The sequence below is a fragment of the Ammospiza nelsoni genome, chromosome 9 (genome assembly GCF_027579445.1).
Source record: "Ammospiza nelsoni isolate bAmmNel1 chromosome 9, bAmmNel1.pri, whole genome shotgun sequence".
Classification (NCBI taxonomy): Eukaryota; Metazoa; Chordata; class Aves; order Passeriformes; family Passerellidae; genus Ammospiza; species Ammospiza nelsoni.
The window spans coordinates 10183556-10199575 of NC_080641.1; the positions used below are offsets into that span (position 1 = coordinate 10183556).

The 16020-nt window shown below is 43.0% G+C and overlaps 1 protein-coding gene across 6 annotated transcripts in view; it reads right to left on the reverse strand.

Annotated features, from left to right (window-relative positions):
- Positions 1-16020, reverse strand: part of RABGAP1L (RAB GTPase activating protein 1 like) — a 229924-nt gene that overhangs the window by 35198 nt on the left and 178706 nt on the right. The window lies entirely within an intron of this gene.

Consider the following 16020-nt stretch of genomic DNA (forward strand, 5'->3'; position numbering starts at 1 on the left):
AGGAAGGGCTTTTTCAAACCCATCCAGCTAGTGAAAACCACCTGGTTACAAGTCAGACTCTGTGGATCACACGCACGGTTCTATTCTCTTCTCTCCCACAAAGGGCTTGCCAACCATCAGAGAGCAGCAGAAACTGGAGCTCTGTTCCAGTTTTAGACATGCTTCTGGATTCCACGTGATGCTGGAATGCAGAGTCACCATGGCTCTCAGGAATGACCTGCACCATTCCAGAAATGCAGTTTCCAGGCTCGCTCTGATCGGTGACTGCTTCCCCAAGATTTATTTTTATTATTTAAAATGTCAAATTAGCATGGCCTATTTTTTTTTCCCCCAAAAGAAGTGGGTGTATGCACCTGTGTTTCTCCTAAAATAATTCTCCAAATGTGTGGAAAAATCTGGGCGTGATGTGCTTTAGCACATACAGTTAGAGGGGCAAATCCTCCCTATTAGCTAGCACAACTGCAAATGCATTTCTGCAGTTTAAAGCCAGCAAAGCCATCCCACTGGAGAGGGGAAATGTGCTCTCCCAGGGTGGCAGAGGTCAGCGTGGTGGAATTGCTGAGGCATTCCTGACACACCGGTGATGCACTCCCCCTCAATGGAAGTGTGTAGCCCAACACAGGGAAGAGTTGAGGACTTAAGAATCTTCATTTCATGGTGCCAAATACCTAAATTCTCCTCTCCCAGTCTCCCCAAAACTGCTGCATGTCACTACTCGTGCTTCCAAGCAACAACTGCTGCATAAGGATTTTCTTCCACAGTGTTCCTATAGATGATCTTTAAAGAAATAAAGTGAAACTCTCTATCAGCCACACCCCAAAACTCCAAAGGGGGAAAAGCAGTGCAGCCAATCACTGCCCAGCCTACTGCAGCTCACTCCCTGGGTATCTCTAAGCTCATTCAACTAATTCTGTTCTGTGTCTTCCCTCCATTCCTCACTGAGGTGGTTACTAATACTTGCAATCTTAAGGGTTTGGGTCAAGTTTCCTCTTCATTTCAGGTTTTACATAACTTAGAACTACAGCTAAATAAGGCATGCCCAAAATAAATCTGCCTCTTTTGATTTCTACAACCACACAAACATGAACAAGATTAAACAGCAGCATAGCTGGGACACCAGCCTACAGGTACATGCTCATTATTCAACTCAGTCCATTCCAGATTATTTTGAACCTTTAAAATGAATTCATGAACCTCTTTTGATTTTTAATTTATTAAGTTCACATTTTTACTTCATGTGTTCATCCATCTTTCCTGTCCTGCCCCTATCACTTTTTCTAAGGCCAACAGAAGTAATTTCCTCTCTCCAGCTAGGTTTGCTTCAGGTGTGAATTGTCTGCCAGAAATATTTTGCTTCATGAACTTCCTTCTTGCCTGCTGAGAATCTGGGTTAGAGTTGCATTGACTTTTTGCTTGTTCATGTTTTTTCCAGTGGCAAAGGCAGCACAGGACTCCAGCTGAACCATCAGTGAATTTTATTGCTTAGCCCCACAAGGAGTGACAGGTGACAGAGGAACAAGGAAAGAACCAGACAACCCTGAGCCAGAATTGATACCAAGTAAAGGAATATTGAATCTTAGTGTGAGTTTTTGAAAATTCTAAACAGATTTTACAGGATATTTGGGGCATACTTTGTATTTACCTAATGTAGCAAATTGAGCTGAGCATATTTCCTCTCTCCCCATGCTTTTGTTTTGGCAAAAGAGGGCATTTTTTTTTTTCCTGTTTGGAAAAGCAAGGGGTGGTACCAGTGAGCTCCCCAACAGGCAAACTCTCCTCCATCCCAATGCCCTCTGAGTGGGCCAGAATAGTCTGGAGTAGTGAGAACACTACAGAAACCATGCAGAAGGAACAGGCAGAAATTCCTCATCTGCCCTGGAGCATAATTTCCTAAAAAACAGCAGGCTTCTGCCACCTGTCTCCTGTGTCACCCCTTCACTTTGGGGACCCTTTTTTATCTCCCTGCAGTTCCATGACAGCAGACATCCACAAGCAACTCAACTCCCCAGCTCAGAGACGTGGTGACAGCTCCAGAGCAGGACCAGGGAGCTTCCCACACCTGCCCCACAGCCATGGCCAGTGTCTCCTAAACCTGTGCAAGCCAAATCACCACCCTCAACTGCACAATGGGCAAACATTAACAACCTGTTTGCCATTACAAGTGTCCCTGGTATTCCCTGGGGCTACTAATCTAAGAACTGAATAATGCCCGCACTGCATTTAAACCACACAAATGGCATTTAGAGCTAAATTCCACAACAAACTCAACACTACCTGGGAAATGTATTTTAAACTTGTTGCTTTTATCGCTTCACTTGGTAAAGAAAAGAAACCAAAATTTGAAAAGAAACCAAAATGGGTCAAGCATATTATCCAAGAAAATTAGCATAAGAGTTGTATAGGGATGGTTTGCACTTACAACGATTTACATGGATTTCTGGCCTGGTTTCAGTACAAGTTGATTCAGGGATTTCACCCAAATAGCCTGCTGTCTCTTCACTTAGAGCAAACAAAAGATACTAATTAACATTAATCAGAACATTAAATAGCAACATCTGTCACACAAAGAGACTCACAGAGGGCCCAGGATTCCATCTCTCCATGTTTTTCATTGTCTTTCCAAAGAGGGGTTAATAGTCCTTACCTAAGTCCCTAAGGAAGACTAATAAAGGTAAAAATAATGGAAAATGGAGAACTCTAAGCTGTATCAATACTGATGTTGAGTGTCAAGTTTGCTGCAGTGCTGAGGCAGCCATGCTGCACAGGGAGAATGCAGTGACTTGTTCACCTAGATGACCTGAAATGCCCTGCCTCAGGTCAGATTTTAGTATCTTCACTGACCATCACTTTGCACCTGACCTTCAGTCTGTGACAAGAAAAAAAAGGGGAAAGAAGGAAAGGCTGGAGAGCCAGATGCCATCAGAAATTCTTGTAGTTAAGTAACAGGAAGAAAAAGGCAAGACCCCATCACATCCTCTGTTCATCAATCTCACAGGAGCTGGCCATGCACAAATTCACCTTGGCTGTGCTGGTACCTCACTGACACCCTGACAGGAGCCCTAAGGGAAAGCTGAGACATTTCTATACGGAAACAGCACGATGGTAATGGCATATTCCCAAAACAAAAAATAAATCTGCCCTATGATTGCTTGAAAGATGAGGTAAGGAGTAATTAAGAGTGATGTGGGTGAGCAGGAAATGGCACATGGTGTCAGCCAGGCTGGGCTAAACCAGGCAGACCAGTCCAGGCACCTTCCCTGAGCTTTAGCAGTCAGTGGGACTGTGAGACAGTCTAGACTGAGGCATGCCTGATGACTCTGAAATGAGATAATTTCATGCATTTTGCATTAGAAGTACAAACTACTGCCACCTTCCAGGAGAGTGCCATGTCTCTCAATGCTGGAGTTAAAAAATCAAGGCATTAACTTGGAGGTCACAGGACTGAGTGCAGCCTAAAAACATCCAGCAAACAGCACTTGCTGGTAAATGTAGATACCAAAGGTAACAAACAGCCAGCTGATACAGAGAAAACATTTGACCTGAGACCCATTTGCTAGGAAAGGCAGAAAGCAGCTCTAAGTCCCTGTACTCCCCTGCACTTCCCTGGCAGTTTGAACAGGTCAGCTCCAGGGGAGAAAGGAAGATCAGGACCATGCAAGCAGATCAGCTGTATGAGACTACCAGTGGTATCCACTAATCTAAACCCCACATAATCCTCTGCCCCTAAATCCCTATTCATCACCATCATCCAGTACAGTAAAAGGGAAATTCTGTTCTCACAAGATGATTTGGGAGACAAACTATTCCAGTACTTAACTGTGCTGATCTAGTCTCCCATTGGGAAAATCGGCATCTACATTTAATGCTTCAGTATAACACAACATTTACATGTGATTTAAAGATTACCCTGTCTTGATTTGACTGTTAATAAGCTTATTTTAGGAGCTCAAATGGTATGTATGGAGGGGCAGAGAAGGCAAATGCTGCCACCAGTTATCAAAGAGCTCTGGGTGATAATCAGGTGTTTCTCCAGAAACCAGAGATTTCCATATATTTTTCTACCCTCCCCATCTGGCTTATTCCAAGTTTGTTTTTGTCTTTTATTTAAAATCTTGACTCTACGTCTTGTATTACTTACTACTATGATACTCAACTCAACCAAAAGAAATGAGACACTCCCTAAAAAAATACCAAGATAAGGGATTGCTCCAGCTCAGCACAGATATCCACAGGGCAGGAGGACATTTTCTCCTCATATCCACGTGCTCAGGCTGGGCACAAAGTGCTGCTTAAGCCGAGGTCAAGTGCAAGGGCTGAGCTCCCTTAGAAGCTCCCTCACTCCCAGTGCTCCTGTGACTCCTCTCAGGGTCCAGCTAGAGGCCTATATTTAGATACAAAATTGAGCCGTAATTTCTAATCTGTACTTAATTTTTTAATGTCTTGCATGTAGAGGAACTGTTTGTACAAAATTTGTTTTGCAAGAAATGCAAGGAAAGTGCTGGTAATGAGTAAGAGCTAGTTTCTGCTTGATCTAAAGGAAGAAAACCCCATCAAACAAAGAAAAACAAAGGATACAATAAAATTTAGAATGATATGCAAAAAATGTTATTAAAAAGAGGCTTCTATCACTATCAAATTCCTTAATGCATTTCCAAAGTACATATTTTATATGATCAGCATGATTAGTTTCACTATTTGGAAAGTGAATGAAACAAAATGAACCAGCTCACAAGAAAGCAATAACTAAGATGAAAAAGAAAAGCTATGCTGCTGTCTACAGTGAATTTCATATGTCATGTAAGCCCAGGTACCTACATAATGGTTTCCAAGGTTATAGATGTCCTTCTCTCATTGGTGACAGAATGACTCTGTTCCCAATTACTCTGTCACAGAATCACAGAACAGTTTGGAAAAGACATTTAAAGATCATCTTGTCCAACCCTGTTGCAATGAGCAGGGACATCTTTAAAAATAATTCCTCTATGAAAGCAGTGATCACCTTTCTCAGACATAGAATCACAGATGAAAAAGGTATTAGGGTTGTTTCTTGAAATGCCACAGAGTATCTTTGGTCTGTAGATATTTCCCACTGCAGAACCTTCCCAGACAAATTCACATGGACTTAGTAACACTCCTGGCACGGAAGAGTTGCCTGGGGACTGGCAATAGATTTATCAGGACATTAACTGGACAGCCCAGCTTTAAGGAGAGTGAAACAAGTGAGTCCCTCTGGTGACACTTTGATAGAGCACATGCTTGACACTGCTGGCTCTGACATGAGGGTGAAGGTATCTCATGGGGAAAACTCAAACCCAAAGGGTAATTTCCTTCATGCTAGTTAGAATTGTGAAACTGAGAAAGACCAGAAACAGGTCTGAGTAATTTTTCTTATCTCTCCTAATTAAATGCAACAGCAGCAAGAGAAAAAGCCCACTCTGAGCTGGAGATGGAACACCCTAACTTGGTCTCTTAAGTGCCTTTGGCCATCCCTTATCAGCAGTGCATGGCAAAACATCCAGGATATTTTGTTGGGCAATACTATGATTTTTTTCTCACTTTAATTTTTTAAATTTTATTTTTCCAGTAAGAATGCACAACTGGTGCTCTGTTTATCAGTACTGTTTTCATTCCTGTGCTCTTCTTGAATCTTTCAGAGTTACAGGACCTCAGGTTATAGAAGCTGGCTGGGCCCACTACCACCAAAGAGAGAACAAGAGTCTGCAGCACAGAGTAGTGCTCAGCCACTGGGCAGCTGTGTCTCTGCAATGCCCCTGGCAGCTCAGGGTTACTTTGCCCTTTTTCAGCACTGCAGACCACTCCACATTTTACCAGAGCTCTCAAAATTCAAGAGTGACAGCTGAGCACACCAGGTGGGAAGAGCCAGAATGAGAAATGCAGAGATCCTCACCCATCCCAGCCACTTCTCTGCTTCTAAGGTGTTAAACATCATCTCCTGTTCCCTAATTTTCTGACATCTCCTTGTAGGGAAGATCCTATTCTTCCTATCTTCAACAAAGGAAATGAAGATGCGTTGACTCATCTTTTCAAACGTACCTCAAAAACCCTCTCAGGGCAGCAGAAGTTATTCCTGGCCATTCAGGCTGGTACCAAGTCTCCTGAGCTTTGTTCACAGCTCAGCTGAGAGAACACCTGAGGTAACACATGAGGTAACACCCCCACCTGCCAGAGCACCTGAGCTCTGGGTGAACAATGGCACCAAACTCACACCTGACACAAACAGCATAGCTTGGCTTGTGAAATCTCAGCCAAATTAAAAATCTACATGGAGCTGCTGGTCAGCAAAGGCTTTATAATCAGCACCCCTCTGGGTGTAAAGAAGTCGACACCCCAGTGACAGATGTCTCATAAATGACAAGACCAAGAGCCTATTCTGAAAAAAAGAGAATATGTCATGAGCATGCCAAGCCACTCAGATATAATTCAGCTTTCCAAATGGGTAATTGAATGATTAATGTAAATAAGAAGGAAATTCAATGTGGACTTAAAACATCACCTTCCTCATCTCACTTCAATGTAAAAAAAATTGCATCTGGCCTTGTGCACAGCCCCTGTTTTGCAGGGCTGTATGTACAAAGCCAAGTATTCATGTCCTCCTTGCTGTTCTTCTCCAGAGAGTCAGCTAATAGCTGGATCATCAAAGCAGAAAAACTACTTTTTAAGCAAAAAGAATTGCACAATGAAAACTACACCAGTTAGACAAAGAAGCTGTCAGTTAGTGCAGCCAAAGGCTGTAAGGAGAGGCCCAAAAGGCAACATGTGTTGAACACGTATAGTCCAGAGTCTGAGCTTCATGAATGTTGGCTGTGCTTCATGAAACAAAAAGGAAATAGGGGGAAAAACCAGTTTGGTCCCTGTTTGCTCCAAATAAATCTCTACAGGATTCACTCCTTTCTTTCTCAAGCTACAGTATTGTGCAGGAGGTACAAAATACTAGAGCTTCTGAGGGGCTCTGAATTGTCTCTGAAGTTTTTACTGAAGAGTGTGGCAGTGCTTTCACCAAAGAAAGATGTGAAAAATGTGTATTTTATGATTGGCTTTTCACAAATATTCAAATGAATATTATATGTGTTATGTTAGTTATGCTGTATTAATTTTCTTAAGTAGTGTTAAATATAGTTTTAGGTTATCACATAATGTTAAAATAGAAACTATGCTATGTAGGATACTTTTTTAAAGAGAGGACTCACACTGAGATAGCAGCCACAGGACACCTGAATCTTTCAGAGAAAAAGAATTTATTGCTCCATTATCAGAAGAAATTAACTTCTTCCTGCCTTGCTTGGACAGGATGATACCGTTAGGATTCAGAGGAAGAAGCTGACACTGACCAGACAGAATCCTGTGTTTGAATGCAATTTATGCATCATGTATGAGGTGTATGAATATGCAACAGGCTGTTGCTTTTAAGGGTTAATCCTATGTTAACGGGTGTCCTTTTTCGGGCTTATTTTGCCCCAAAAAAGGTACCCGGATCATCTGTAACTCTTTGTTTCTATTGTCTCATATTGTCCTGATCCAAATTGTCCAAAATTACTATTAATCTAGTTATAACGATACTTTTATAACCATTTTATTAGTATTAAACTTTCAAAATTTTAAGACCAAATGATTGGCGTTTTTCACAAAAGACAAACAGGACAAACAGAGCCAGGCTATGGTGCAGTATTCCTGCCTGATGCTTTCCTGGTTGTGAGAAGCAGCTCACATCAGTGCTACTAATTCCCTGTTTGCCAAGGAGGTTCTCTGGGCAATGCAGGATGGAACAGAGCACAATAACCACTTCCAGCTTCTCTGGTGTGGGGAGCACATCTGGAACAAATGGCGCAGCAACATTTTCATTACACCTCTGCTATCCACCTGTAGCCACTACAAATGCTCTGCCAGTTTCTATGTGCATGCACACTCCATCAGCAGCCTGCTCCTGCCCTGGATACAATTTCTGACAAAGCTGTGCCCTGGCTGGGATCCCAGCCCCTCCCTACAAAAATGCAGCTGGTCCTGCAGAACTGCCTGTACAGCAGGGCTCTTCCCTGGCTAGGGAAGGATAACCATCTCCTCACTCTTGCAGAGCTGGTTAGGCTATAAGAAGCCTGGAATGTGGACACTGCTGAAATTAAAGCAGCCAGAAATAAAGTAAGCAGGAAAATTGGCTTAAAGCCATCTTTGTTCTGACCCTTTTTATTTCCATCAAGGACTGCTGTGACCAAACACTGGGTAGGCAACCCATGGCCAGCTAAGCCTTTAAAACACACTTCCATCACACTCCTGGATGCCACTCCAGCTCAACAAATATCCTGAGAAGTTTGCTCAGTTGATGAACAGGAAAAACAGGGCAGAGGATGGTGCTGGACAAGCAGCTATGCAAGTCAAGGCACCCTGGTGCAACCTGGAGCCTCGTGGCTCTGCTTCTGCAGTAGGGAAGAGATCTGTTTAGCTATGTAAATAAGATGCATAAATAAATAAATAAGAATTGCAGTGGGCTGAGAAAAAACACCCAGACCCTGGCCTTTTCAGTATCTTAGCAACAGGCTGGCTGCTGCAGGGTAAGAGAGCATGAAATCAGCATCTTTTCAGCTAAAGACAAATTGAATGGAAATGTGGGGAGGTGGCCTTTTCCTGGCAGCAGTGAGGAAGGAAGAAGTAACTGGTGAATCTGATCCTGTAGGCATCCTTTAGGAGGGGTTCCTGAATGCAGGGACTGTTAATGAATGTGGCTGAGAGGCTTTGTCCTGCCAGCAAACTGATACATTCCAGAGCATGCCTGGGAAACCAATAATTCAATCTTGATTCAAATGATGTCTGTTACAGTCACCTCCTGGGTTAATTACTTATTAACCATCTTAAATAGCTCAAACCCAGTTCTATTGGACTCCCCTGGCTATGTTAGTGCCAGCTGACCATAGAGCATGTTTTCAGTGGCAGTTACCTAAAACATTCCCCCAGCATTGCATGCTCAGGTTTTATCACCATGCTATCTGCATTCACTAAAGGAATGTGCACCTTGTGAATCTTTAAGTAACTGAATCTCAGCAGTACAAACCCATTTATTCTGGCCAGGTATTTCCTCCCCAGCCTTCTGGAACAGCCTCGTGTGGACACAGAGGAGGATCATTATATACACAGCAGCTACTAGAGAGAAGTGAGCTATGAGAGCAGCAAGAACAACATGTGGACATTTCATGGAGAACTTAAATGAGAGTTCTGAATAAAATAATTCTCTGGGACACCTTATCTGACCTAATCTGGGGCTGGAGTGTACCAGCTGATTGTTTTCCACTGCTAAATGCAGCTGGATTCTGGCAGCAAGGCACAAGCAGGGACCTGTGTGGCTCATGATCACATAGGGTGGTGTGGGATGGTGGCTGGTTCAGCAGAGGGGCTGAGCAGTGTCATGGACATATTTTATGAAAAATCCTTCCATTAGGATCTTTTCTCCTGAGAAGCTGAGAAGTTTCAGCTTCCCCATGTTTTGCTGCTTTGGAATGTGATTTGGAGAACTGTTTACCCAGCATATAAAATTGTTTTTACTTGATGACCAATGACAGCCACCTGTGTCAAGGCTGTGAGCAGTCACAAGATTTTATTTCCAGTCCTTTCTATTCCTTGCTAGCCTTCTGATGAAATCCTCTTCTCTATTCTTGTAGTATATAATTTTCTTTTAATATAATAAAATAATAAATCAGCCTTCTGAAACATGGAGTCAAGATTCTCATCTCTTCCCTTGTCCTGGGACCCCTGTGAACACCACCCCATGAGCAGCTTGTCCAGGAATCCAACAGGAGGAGAAAAGGGAAAACACAGTGGCCTTACTCCCTGTTTTATACACACACTGCACAGTGATAACTCATCTCACTCCCTATTTACAGAGAACTTGTACTTGTGGGCACTTCAGCTACAGTGAAAACCATCTGTAGGCTACCAGTAAACCAAATTTACTTGGAGCAGGGAAACTTCTCACCTGCATTTTATCCTCCTCAGTGTCCCATCTCAGCATTTAATCTTTCCTGTGATGGGGTGGAGGGTTGAGAAGCCATGCCCAGTTCCATAGGCAGGAAATTACATAGAATAGAGCAGGATGGCTGCTTTCACTCTTTACAACTTTAAAAACAAATTCTGTGTTCTTCGGAGCTGCACACAGAGATGCATTTGGCAATGTTTTGTTTCCCTCTTTGTCTGGGGTTGAAAGGAAGGCGACTGTGGCTCAGTGAATGAACACTTAGATGAGATCCCCTCCATTTCCTTAATGAGCCTATTAAATGACTCATCAAAGGTGTAACGACCAGCCTCAGAAGGGAGAGACACACCGAGATAACTAACTGCACTGAGATATTCCTAGTGCACACAAAACAGCCCATATGCTACAAGAGTTAATTGGAATAACATGATTCCAGTGCTAGAGAAGTGCACAGATGGAAAATACCTTGTCACTTTTCCTTTTTGCTGGCTGGAGTTGTCTGTGTCTGAGCTCACAGCAGCTCACAGATCCAGCTTTTCCTCCTCTGATCGAGGGATGATAAAATCCTGCTGTGACACATCCATCTCTGGGGTATTTGCAGAGTCAAGCACCTGGTGGAACTGTTTGTGCTCCCTGAGCATGAGCAAAATCTGTGATCGAAGGAGGAGAGTCTTGGTTTAGGTCACCAGAACCAAAGACCATATCACAATTCAAATGGAATTTTATTCTCTGCTTTCCTAAATGAGTCCCTGAAGGTGTGCATGCCAGGATTTAGTCTCTCCAAGGAGATTAAAAGGTACTGGTATATTAACACAAATACAGCAGGCATACAGCAACCAGCTCGCATCACTCTCTAGCACACTGGATTTTATTTACAAGGTTAACTATGATTCACTGTTGCACATCTTCCAGAATCTTGTGTTCTGATTGTGTATTAAGAGTGGAGCAAGGGAAGCAGGAAGAGCAAATAGCATCAATAATGCTTAGGAGACTGCAAGAGATGTACTAAAACACATGCCTATTTCTCCTGAAATGTCACTTTATGTCAACTGCCATGGTTTCCAGACTGTCAGAATTGAATTATATTGTAATTACATCCTATTTGTACAAGGTCACAAGAATAAAAGCTTAGTACTTCCCTCCATTACAGGTGCTGTATGTTCTTACACTCCTGGAGTGTTCCCTGGTCTCCCAACAAGCCCCTGTGTGAGCTCCCAGCCCAGTGCTGGATCTATAAATGTGCTGCTCCTTCCCATTAGAGACTCAGCTACCAGAGGAGATGCTGCTTGATGGATGAGAGCAGTGAAACATGAGATGGGCTCTGGCCCAGCCCACAGCCAGCCCTGCTCCCAATTCCCCTCAGCAATTACCGCTGCCCCTGGGATGAGCATTTGCACTCCAGGCTGGGAGTTCCTCTGCTGGCAGAGCAGGGCTGGAGGCTTTCCAGGCTCACCTTCTTCCCCTTTACATCCCCAGCCCTGACCAGAAGGGTTTTTTATCGAGTCTTGAAGCACTTGGATTTGTTGTGTTGGCTGGAGAAGATGGCTCTGGTGCATATTGGGAAAAAGGAAAAAACACATGGCTAAACCAGATCCCCCTCAGCTGGAAAGTTGCTGCCTTTGCAAACCCCTCATTAGAATCCTGGAAAACACAAACGGTGCCAAGGAAAATGCTCCTTTCCCACCACATGTCCTTCCTCCTATAAAAGGAACATGCCCTGCTTCAGAGTGTACTTAGAAAAGGGAAAACGAAGCAAAATCTCTTGAAGCAAGCTCATTGCAACACAAACCTACATTTCACTTTGCATTACAAGAAAAACAAGGGCCAAAGTTGCCTCAGAGCTTCCTGCTGCTACCTAAAGCAATGGGATTTGTGTCCCTACAAGCTTATCTGAGTATGATGGTCTGGAATGAAGAAAACTGCTGGGATCTGTATTCTGTGGCACTAAAATACAGCTCCTTTCAGTGAGAGAAATCTCTTTCACCACTGCCTCATGAGGAAAGACATCACACTTACTGTTTAACATTTGAAAGTAAGGCAGTGGTGACAAGGTGATTGAATTTTTTCCTTATTTCTGACAGGTCTGGTAGATTGCACAATCATCAAAAGGAACAGCCTGACAATAAAGTTCTGTGTGTCATCGACAATGGGAGAAGAAATGAGCCTGAGGTAAGGAAAGCAGGTGCTCAGATGTTAAAGCCTTATTCAATTGCTAAAGCATTATTCAATCCAGCTGCTTGCAACAGGTACCCTGGGGCAAGTGGAACATGGCACCCTCACCAGTTAGGAAGCATCTCGCCATCATATTTTCTGAAAAATCCTCTTTGCCCAAGATCCCTCTCCTGGGAAGTTGTGAGGCCTCAGAGAAAAATGAAAAAATAATTATCTCATTTGCTTCTCCTGTGTTTTGCTGCTTTGGAATGTGGTTTGGAGATTGTTTACCAACAGGTGGGTGGTTGATTTGTTTCATGTGAATTGTTTTGACTTAATGACCAACCACAGCCAGCTGTGTAGGGACTCTGGAAGAGAGTCACCAGTTTTTCATTATTATCTTTTTGCCTTCTGTAAGTATCTTTTCTCTATTCTTTAGTATAGTTTTTAGTATATCTTAATTATTATATGATATGATATAACATAACATAATATTATATTATAATATAATATCATAATATTATAATATCACATCATATAATATTAACATAGAACAGAACAGAATACACAATGTAATACAATATCATATCTTACAATATAATACAATATCATATCATATTATTTAATAATAAATTAGCCTTCTAAGAACATGGAGTCAGATTCATCAATTCCTCCTCTGACAGGGGACCCAGAAAATACCACAGAAGCAAAGCCCTGATCCCTTTTCCAGCTCTTCCCACTGCTCCTGACTGGCTGAAACAGAACCAACATTCCCTGCTGTGCAAAGAGGGAGCATCCTGGGTGGCACAGTCAGGTGGCTCACTCAGACTGCCATCAAATTGTTGCTCACAAGGATGCACTCTAAGGGCATTGATTTGTGCTCTGAGCTCTGGGTTAATCAAAGGATTTCTGAGATGAAAAAGGAGCTGTTTCAATCCTGTGCCATGGGCAGGGACACCTTCCACTATCCCAGCTTGCTCCAAGCCCCATCCAACCTGGCCTTGGACACTTCCAGGGGCAGCCACAGCTGCTCCGGGCACCCTGTGCCAGGGCCTGCCCACCCTCACAGGGAAGAATTCCTTCCCAGTATGCCATCTAAATCTACTCTCAGTTTGAAGCCACTGCCTCTGTCACTCCATGCCCTTGTAAACAGTTCCTCTCTGGATTTCTGCATCTATACTAATTATTATGCTGATTAATAACTTGGAGATGAGATTTTCAGTTTTTTCATGGCTTTTGATTAATTGGCAGAATCAAATTTTGGTTCAAAATTATTGTCCAGGAAATTGCATTAATTAATTAAGCAAAGGAAGTTCAAAGAATAACAGACAGCTAGGGCAACACAATGAGGAGGTCTGATCTTCATCTGCTGCTTGACATGAGGTACCAGCCAGATGTAATCCACTTATGCCCAAACATAAACAAATGTAACAATATAAACCATGTAACACCATGTTTACCATATATTCAATCTCCACAAGAGAAACAAGGCTACAATATGCTAAAAATGAAAGCAATTAACTGTTGGAAACCAGAGAATCCTGCAGCAAGCAATCAGGGGATCCTAAAAATGTGAATATTGCCCTTATAAAGCACCCAGCTACAGTGCTGCTCCAGCAGCTACACACTGCTCAGAGAACAGCCAAGTAACTACTTGCTGAATTTAATTTCCAACAGTGTCAACAATGCCAAAAACAATGCCTGGGGCATGTAATGGCAAGTTATTAATAAGACTTTCAGCTCTAAAAGCTGCTGTCCCTGCAGAGTTGTGTTTATGAAATGCAGTCACTATCTCCTATACTTAGTTTGGTTTGTCCCCTTATTTTCAAAGCAGAGAAATAACTCCAAGTGCAGGTGCCTGAGAAATCAAACACCAGCAAAAATACAAGAAGACAGTGCCCCCAGTGCATCTTCTGTTTATTTGCAAAAGCCCTGGGGGAAATAAGGGAAAATTGTTAGGCTTTCCCTTTTCTTTTCCTTCTCCTCCCAATTATTTTTACAAGTTTAGCTCTAGGTCTCAGCATAGCACAGTGCTTCAGAATTTGTCACCTCCTTTAATTTGTCAAAAACCAAAATGAACCCAATATCCCATCCCAACTGTTGTCTGTGCTACACTGAGAGTGAATCTCTGCTTTCCCCCTGAGTCACTGTGGGCATTGGCCATTAGCTCTAGATTATTGGAGCTTTCTGCAACAGAGAAGCACAGAATGGGATCACAGAGTGGGGATCACAGAGTGGTTTGGGCTGGGAGAGATCTTAAATCTCCTCTTGTTCCACCCCTCTGCCCTGGCAGGGACACCTTCCACAGGTGGCTCCAAGCCCTGCCCAGCCTGGCCTTGGACACTTCAAGGGATGGCACAGCCACACCAAAACCCACCCATGGCTGTTTTCAAAAACTCAATTTTTTTATTCTGTTACATCTGCAGGAATTAAATAACCACAACTTGTCTGAGAAGTACACATACCATAATGGCTGATCAAAAAAGACAAAAGGCAGCTTGAATTTTTTCCCCTAAACACCATCACTTCCCAATGCATGTATTCTAAGACTTCTAGACTTAAGAAATAAAAAAAAAATTCTCTGTGGGTGCCCTGAACTCCCAGCAGACAACAGAGCTTCTTCCTCTGCTGTTCAGAGGAGAGAATTCAGAGTTTCTCAGGTCACAGGAGTTAAGTTCTAAAAAAAGAAGATATATTTTTCAGGGTCACAGACAACACCATAACTTTGACTGGCAAGGGTTATGCCTTGGCCCCAGTGTCATTGCATATTAAAAAATACATTTCCTCAGAATTACTATGCTAAATACTGCCAAGCTGCTACCTGCTCCTTCAGACCTGACTGCCTGAAAGATATCCAAGAGAAGCACAGAGAAATTCCCACCTCCAGGGAGATTTTGCCATCTTAAGTCTCAACAGTTTTGTTGATGTTTAAGTCAGCATCAAAGAACACTTCTCTGCCAGCTTGTTTCCAGGCATTTCTGCATCTGCACTTTTACCTACACCTCTTTCCCCACAAAATGTGAAATCCTGTGTGTTGTTCCTTTTCATTATAGTTGTAAGGGCTGATGCTGGGAGACATTTCTTCCTCTACAGCCTCTTTTGCATCACAGAATTGTCTTTAAAAAGGAGATCGTCTTACTGGGAGAATGAGACCTGCAAACCTGCCAGGCACCATCACCACAGGCTTTCTCCACAGTCAAACTCAAGGTATTCTTTGGGAAAATCACTCACTGGGTTTGCTTCCTCCAAAGGAAGAGAGTTGAAACCTTCTTCTCTAAAAAACTAATGAGCATTGTACTGTCAGTAGGAACTGCAGACACTGCTAATCCTCAACATACTCCACTGCAAGGAGAGAACTTTGTATGAGCTATTTTAATGTGTCACCTCACAGGGGGTGAGTCAATGCTCCAGCCAACCTGCAGCTGGGATTGGAGTTCAGCTGGGGAAAAAGGTTCACTTCCTCTTACTTCTAGAGCTGAGTTATTTCAGACACATTCTGGCAAAGATGCCAGAACACAGAGCTGTCAAACAGTGTGACTCCTGCCACCTCCATCTCCTGCTCTCTGTCCTATTTCCAGACCCAAGGATGGAAAGCCGCTGGTTTTCATCCAGGGAAGGAGCCAGATTCAAGAAGCTCAGGCCAGGAGGCTCTGCTGAGGATGCTCTGCTGCTCCCTTTGGAGCAGAAACTGTTATCACACTGAAAGCCCTGACTCCTGATGGCACCAAGGGGAACAAAATGATTTAGGTGCTGTGCTGAACCACGGAGCAGCTTTCAGGTGCCCTCCTTACCTTGCTGAATGAAACCACTGAGAATTTGGGCAAAGTGATACAACTGCTGGGGATAGAGACAATAAATGTTTGTATCAGCTTTTCCACCTCAAACTTTTACAG